An 8,363-nucleotide genomic window follows, 5' to 3' on the forward strand; every position below is an offset into this window, starting at 1 on the left:
CACCAATCTGCCACTCCTGGGCCCCCCTGAGCAAGGCCCCCATGAATTAAATAAATATAAGTTGCTTTGGATAAGAGCGTCTACCAAATGCCAATGGTAGGATCTCCGTCTTATATTGGGGTGTTCTAAATCTCATGTTGTGAGCCGGTGAAGATTGTCAAACAGTCCTTCTGGCTAACAATCGAGGGCTCTGTGACCTCACAGTTTTATCTAAGATTCCTTAAAAAAGTTATCTCATTTTGTAATTCCATCACTTGGCCTAAAGGCGAAGCTCAAGATCAGCTGGCGATGCCCGTGTGCTTGAAGTGAGCCCCATGAAGATGTGGTTATGAGAAGTTTGAAGTAAAAACCTTGTGGCTTTTGCCACTCCCACACGTTCAAAAAAATCCATCGGGTTTGTTTCATGCTGAGAAAACTGTTCGATGGATATATCAAAAGTGCCCCACTGAGTATACTTCTTTGGCTCAACTACTTACTGATCTCTCAGACCCAAGGAGTTTCAGGTCATACTTTTAATATTCCACCGTAAACTGTAACTATTCTGCCAGAATGTTGATCTCTTGTTGACAGCCTGTGTGCATGTTTTATTTGTTATTTTTTCAAAAGATTCCACTGGATGTACCCAGCATTATGCGAGTTGTAATTCAGGTCATGATCTGTGTTTTTTGTGTGTGTGGAAGAGGGGTTGTGTAGTCAGACAGCATGGCAGTGTCTGGATGATGTTCCCCATGACCCTTCTGCCCCTGTAGCCTGCTGTCACTTTCCAAAAATCCCACAGGGCAAACCGTGTTATTGTGGCCCACTCCTTATGGTGTCGCTCGGCAAGGACTAAGAGGCAGTGCCATGCAAACACACTCAGGATGCCAGTGGCATCTGGCCCCTGCTAACAGTACAGCATCCTGACAAGACGTTGGCCCTCTTTCTGCTGCAGTGTTTCAGCGTCTGGACAAGTTCATCCGTCTGGTGAGGAGAGCAAAAAGTCTACAAGCCATGACTCCTATTAGGACATTGATTATTTACTATAAAAAAGTGATATGGATGGTGAGAATTATCATGTTAATCATTGATTTAGACTGTATAGCAAATGCTATTGAAGAAATTCTAGAAATAGAGGTGAATAAACCTCCAACATACATACAATGTCTGGAAGAAAGAAGAAAGTTCTGTGGAGTGCAAATGGGACATTTTTGTCTCTAACAGAAGAACTTGTGTAAGACGGTGAACATGACTGAAGATGTTTGGATTCTGCTTCACCCTCCACTGTCAAACATGGGGGTGGAAGCTTAATGGTTTGGAGTTGTTTCAGAGCGGTAAAGGTTGGAGACTTATTCCATGCAATTCCATCTGGACTGGATTCGACTTAACAACACGACAAGACAATGGCCTTAAAGCCAGTCCAACAGTTGTCTGAAGTGTTATCTCTCAAGCCCAGTCCCAGTCACTGCACTTAAATCTTATTGAACTGCTCTGGGATGAACTTGATCGTAAGGTCAGAAAGAAATCTCCAACTAGTAGAGAACACATTTGGCAAGTTTTCCAAGAGGCACAGCAAAGTATTGCAGCTGAAAGTTTTATTTTTTATTTTTCAATGCAAATAAAGTCTATTTGAGGGGTCAAAGTAAACCTTCATACCAATGCATGACCTAGTAAGATGCACAGAAACAAAAGCAACATGCACATGTCTCTCAAAAACTAGGTGTTTCCAAACTTTTAGCAGGCAGTGTACAAAATGCACTTTTCACTTTTCCAATTAGTTTTCAGTCTGTGTGAATGGTGGAAAAAAAAATATTGTGAATTCAATATTTTTATTAATCCCCATGAATAAATGCTAGACGTCTACACTTCAATTACATCTTGATTGCTTGATTTAAAATCTATTGGACAGAGGCACAAAAAAATGCAAAATATGTCACCGTTTTGTGAGGCTAATACAAATGGACCTGTCTGGACCTGAATGTGATGTACAATATAACTATAAGTACTGTACAAAAAAGACGCAAGAAGAATAATTGGTCTTGAATTAATGTTCGTTTAGTTAAGTGCTTCTAGATTTCTGTGTCCTGCCTGCCAACAACACAGCAATGGAAGACGTTTTTATTTAATCCTTTTAGGTAGCCCTGAAAAAAAAATATTCCTCCTAAATAAATGTGTATGTTTGCTCTGACACTAATACGAGCTGGAACTCGAATACACGTCATTCATGCACATAACTGGAGCCCCATTAGATGCACTCGTCGTTTCATACAATGCCATAAATCTCGACTGGTTTCTAGGAAACTTTCGCAGAAGAACCGTCTCAGGCAAAATTGCAAGTGCTAAGACTTCATGACCCAGGTCTACACGTCATTTCTATTTACGTTTTTTTAAGCACTTTTAACAAAACACGTTGCCATGTAACACCGGATGTTGGACATCGATTTAAAACAACGCAAGAAAGGAACCTTGAGAGGAACCGAACTCAAAAACGATCTTGTTTTGGATTATAGTGGGATTCTACTGTCAGTTGTTACAATGATGAGGATTTTATTTATTTTTTTATACAGAGGGGTCCGTTTGTTCAATTTCATTTGAAGTGCACGAGGATGCCATGCATATAGCTGTGTCTGGAGATTTTCCCAAGTGGCCAATGACCTAGCAGTTGAGTTTCCATTTAACTTCAACCTCAGCAATTTCAGAAAATGGGTCTGCTGCTCAGGGACTTGGTGCAATCAGAACACAACATCAACAGGGTTAATGTTTAGACCAAAGAACAGAATTTTTTTTTCTTTTGGTGTGCCTAGCAAATACATTCCTTTTAGTGTGTGTTTTGCAATAAAAACGAAAAGACACCTTTTTCTTTTGTATGTTGGGCACATTTACTGCAATTTGTATGAATATTTGAATTCACAGATTAGCTGTTATTTAGAAAATAGTAGTTACCCATACTCCCCAACCGTTAACCCTTAGCTGCCCTTACTACACCACTTTATAATACATATACTTAATGCTAGAACAATAAACTAGAGCAGTCTGTACAGTAGTAGTAACTCCTTAACCCTTTCTGCTACCCATAGGTTCACTGTGTTACATAGTTCCCCCATTAACCGAAAATTTATATCGCTCTCAATGTGTTTTTTTTTAACCAGTTGCCAAACAACAGTAAATGACAGACTGTATTTGTCACATATACATGACAGTGCAGTGAAAATCTTTTCTTCGCATATCTCAGCTTGTTCAGAAGCTGGGGTTTGGAGCACAGGATCAGCCATGAAACAGCGTCCCTGGAGCACAGTGGGTTAAGGGACTTGCTCGAGGGCCCAAGCGTTGCAGCTTGTCGATAACAAGGCTTAAACCCCCAACCTTCCCGATCAGAATCCCAGCACCTTAACCACTAAGCTACCACTCCCCTAAAATATTATTAATGTCTACTACATCAAAATTTCAACGTTATGTTGATAGTAGTGTATCCACTGCAGAAACTCTTCTACAAATGTCTAGCCATAAAAATTTCATTCTGATTCGACTTATTGTTTTGAGGTTTATTTTATACAAAAAAAATGAATAAATGAAAAAAAAAGAAAGAAAAAAATATATATATTTTTTTTCTTTCTTTCTTTCTTTATATATATATATATATATATATATATATATATATATATATATATATATATATATATATATTCGATGTGTATGACAGCTGTAATGCCTTTTTTTTAAGGTTGCCCAGTAAAAAAAAATACAAAATAAAATAAAACTCAATAGTCACACAACACTTTAGTATTATTTTTTCCGAATGCTAGTTTTATGCCGACACAACACATTGATTTACAACCTAATAACTAATTATAAGTCTACATTATTAAATCAAGTCTCTTTTTCCGAACTTTATCCAGTATGATTATTTTTTTGGGAACTTTCTCCATTATACAAAGTTCTTATGTCTTTTTACTAAGTTTATTCTGTGGCTCAATTTTCATTCAATGTAATCTGGTTTTTAGTTTAAATGCTTTGTCTAATTTAATATACATGATGATTCTTAAATTGAGATGAATTCTCTTGTTTAGTAGCTCTGGTTTTAAGGAAGTTAGTCGTTTTAGGTCGATTCTTTCTGAGAGATACTAGTAAGTGTTCTGCCAATTGGGTGCACCTCATACACTTGGCTTTGGAGCACTGACTGGTTCTCAAAATACTATTCTCAAGTTTCCATCTTCAGTATATATGAGAAGTGGTAGCTTAGTGGTTAAGATGCAGGACTTTATATCTTGAGGTTACAAATTCAAATCCCAGCACTACCAAGCTGCCACCGCTGGACCCTTGAGCCCTTGGAAGTCGCTTTAAATAAAGGTGTCTGCCATGTCACACATCACTCTAAATGGTATTTTAAAATGATCCCAGTCTTCCTCAAAGAGGAAAGTGGGCCTCAGTCTGGCAGATTTACCCAAGAATCCAGAACAGTATCTCACCCTCATAGTGGGGTGTCTTCAACCTCCTGTTGTGAGCCGATGCAAATCACCAAACTGTATCTGAAAAATCACCTTTTGGCTACTAATAAAGGTCTCTTTTGTGACCTTGCAGTTTAATCTAGGATTCCTGCCCAACTTGGATGTTGGATTGCATGAAGCTGAAAGTGGCGCAATAGGTGGTGCACATTATCAGCCAAGCCCTTACGAGGCTGTGGTTGAAGATTAACCGTTGAACGGCTGAGAGAAGTTGTTAGAAGTAGTTAGGAATGATGCAAGACGTTGGACTTCTGATCAGACGGTTGTATAAATCTCGGCACCACCAACATGCCACTGCTGGGTCCTTGAGCAAGGCCTTTTAGTGCTCGGTTGTATAAGTATGATGATTGTAAGAAGGTTTGAGGAAATGCCTTACATGCAAGTTTTGTGTATAATAATGATCAGATTAAAATATATAATTACTGGACAGTGCTTGTGTTTGAGTTTGCATTTGGCAGACGCACTTATCCAGGGCAGTTGAGGGTCAAGGGCCTTGCTTAAGCGCCCACCCGAGGCACCTTGTTCGTGCTGGGATTTGAACTTGCTTTAACAATACTTAACCACCTCCCTTCATTCATTAAAAGCACATTCATTAAAATCCACCATGTTTTCCACCAAACATGGTCACCCGTCATTTAGCTCCTCTAATCGTTCATAACTTATATCCAGTTCAGACTCGGGGTACGTGTTTAAATAATTAAGGCTCATCTTCGCCATCTTTACCCCTCGAATCTAATGGGCTCGAACACATTCATTCTGCCACACTTCATTAATGAATTAGTCTGACCATTATATGACGATTATCACGAAGTTAACATTGGAAACAGAATAGTCTTAATGGGCTTTTAATAAGATTTTTTTTTTTTTTACTTTGTGCTTTTCTTTTCCATTTGTCTCCTACTGAGTGTAAGGTTTGAGGGGGAAAAAATCAAATGCTGCAAAGGTCATCTGCAATTACATCACCCATGAACTTATCTCTAGTATTGTTTTCTCAAGACTGTGGGGTTTATGATAAATATAGCCTTTTTTTTTAAACCTAATCTGCATGAATAACCGTGTCGTCAGATGTCTTGTTGGATGTGTGTGGGTGTGTGTGAAATGGAAATTAGTCCTATCCCCTATGCAGTTAAGATGTTGAGCTATTTGCCATTACAGTTTGATCCTATTACATTTTAAATAGGATTAACTTGCTGCCGAATTCACATAATGCATTAGATGGCACTTTTTTCCTGCGTTTGTAATCTATGACAATCGTCTGTCTCTTTCTTTTACACACACATACACACACACACACACAGTTGTGTTGGCCCAATGCTAATGTTCTCCTTCAAATATCTGATGCAACTCTCTGGTAATGTGCATTAATCACAAGAACAAGAACAATGGTGTTTTATTGGTATATTTAGCTGACCCTTGGTCTCTCTTTTTTTTTTTCTTCTTCAGAACTGTCATTTCAGGGTAGCTGGCGAGGTCGTGAATCCGTTCCAAGGACAAAAACCGACATCGATCTCTTGCTTACAGAGGGCTGATTTGACCAGCTGGCAAAATAACAAAAACAAATCCTAAAGTACAGCGAAAGGGTACGAGCTCATCAATCCATTAAGGCGATGCAGCAATCATGATGAATGTTATGGATTTGGCTTAGAAATATAAATCAATTAGAAGGAGAACTACTGTAGCATAATAGAATAGATCAGCTACAAAATGTGTTCATGGGAAAAGTGCGCATCGGATACAAGTTGGCGTGCGTATCACGATAGGTTTACACTGCACTGTAAAAGGGGTGAATCAGATTGCACTGTAATAGGGGGAATCAGATCGCACTGCACTGTAATAGGGGTGAATCGGATCGCACTGTAAAAGGGGGGAATCCGATCGCATTGTAATGGGGTAAATCAGATCGCACTGCACTGCAATAGGGGGGAATCGGATCGCACTGTAATAGGGTTGCGTTAGATCGCACTGTAAAAGGGGGGAATCCAATCGCACTGTAATAGGGGTAAATCAGATTGCACTATAATAGGGGTGAATCGGATCGCACTGCACTGTAATAGGGGTGAATCGGATCGCACTGTAATAGGGGTGAATCTGATCGCACTGCGCTGTAAAAGGGGGGAATCCGATCGCACTGTAATGGGGTGAAACAGATCGCACTGCACTGTAAAAGGGCTGAATCCGATCACACTGTATCGGGGTGAATTGGTTCACACTGCACTGTAATGGGTGAATCGGATCGCCCTGCACTGTAAAAGGGGTGAATCGGATCGCACTGCACTGCAATGGGTGAATCCGTTCGCACTGTAATGGGGTAAAACAGATCACACTGTGCTGTAATAGGGGTGAATCTGATCGCATTGCAGCTGCTTCATGTGTATCTTTAATGTATCGTATCGTTAGCAATGCACCGAGATGCGAATCGCAACAGCCTCAGATATGGAGATGCACATCTCTATTATGTGTGTATGAATGTGTGCAAGATTTTAGTTTGACAGTTATATTGACAGACAGATAGAAACATACATTGGTTTTGTGTGATTGGGGCTCTGCAGACTTGCTCTAAAATCTTACACACATACACACAAGCATGGAAACAGCTCTCTGGGGCTGACAAACCTTTTCTGCTTTCTGCTTTCGTTACATTGACAGCTATCAGACATTCAATTACCACGGAAGAACAACAGCTGGACTGCATACAGAGAGACAGAGAGAGAGAGAGAGAGAGGAGAGAGCGAATGAAAGAAAGAAAAAGCAACAACAACCCGTGAGTGGCACAATCCTGCAAAACACAATTGTCAGGTCTCCCATCACCCCATTTCAGCGGCCTCCTGGGGGCATGGCTCAAATTTCTGGTCTTCTGTGGCATTAATACAGGCATATCCAACCCACTGATGGTCCTTTGTTGAATGCGTTTGGTCACAGGAAATGCGAAGCTTATCTGCTCCTATAAGGCCGGGGTGCTATAGATGCCAGTGTTGCATTTAGTCTAAAATTGGCTTGAAATGAATGAAAGAGCTTTAGAAGTATTTTATCTTCAGTTCCTTTTACGATTTTCTGGAGTATGAAAGAAAAAAAAGAAAAAAATAACACCCTTTGGGCATCTGGAAGAATCACAAAAGCATGAAAGAGCGCTTATAAAAATGCAAAATATGTAGATGAGGCTAAATGGAGCATGGTTACAGCATGCCCCTGAGATTCTAACAAGCTGATCTAGATATTTGTTTTTTACTTGGAAAAAATATATATTGGGAATCAAGTCTTCTCATCTTACAAAACAGGGCATGGCTTCCACCATACAGGGTGTTTCAAGTCAATAATGGTGCTTTTTTCTTTTTTTTAGCATAGTGACATTCTTTCTTGTAAGGGCTTTGATTAAGGGCCCAAAAGTGGCAGCTTGACAATACTGGGACTTGAACCTCCAACCTCCTGCTCAGTAATCCAGAACCTTAACCACTAATCTACCAATTCCCCATGGTTTTCACACACATGGAGCATATAAAGTTAAGGGCCTTGCTTAAGGGACCAACAATGGCGACTTGGTGATACGGGGGGAGCTTTAACCTCCGACTCACTAGCCTTGCTCAAGGGCCTAAAAGTGGCAGCTTGGCAATATTCGGGCTTGAACCTTACACCTTCTGATCAGTAACCCAGAGCCTTAACCACTTAGCTACCACTTCCATGTTTTCACATATTAGGAATCCAGGTCAGAGTGCAGGGTAAGCCATGGAGCAGATAGGGTTAAGGGCCTTGTTTATGGGCTCAAGAGTGGCAGCTTGGCAGTGCTGGGGCTCAAACCTCCGATCTTCCAATCGGTAACCCAGAGCCTTAATAAATGTTACAGTAAATATAATTAGATATTTCCTGTAAGCCAAGCAAAAAGAATTGTGT

General features: G+C 40.1%; 1 long non-coding RNA gene across 1 annotated transcript; it reads left to right on the plus strand.

The window, feature by feature from the left end:
- Nucleotides 1–267: 267 nt before the first annotated feature.
- LOC124391085 lies at nt 268–7,354 on the plus strand. Its single transcript, XR_006926901.1, has 3 exons — nt 268–503; nt 5,922–6,058; nt 7,125–7,354. It is a non-coding gene; the product is annotated as an uncharacterized LOC124391085 (long non-coding RNA).
- Nucleotides 7,355–8,363: the final 1,009 nt, after the last annotated feature.

This window comes from Silurus meridionalis, chromosome 9 (assembly GCF_014805685.1).
Source record: "Silurus meridionalis isolate SWU-2019-XX chromosome 9, ASM1480568v1, whole genome shotgun sequence".
Classification (NCBI taxonomy): domain Eukaryota; kingdom Metazoa; phylum Chordata; class Actinopteri; order Siluriformes; family Siluridae; genus Silurus; species Silurus meridionalis.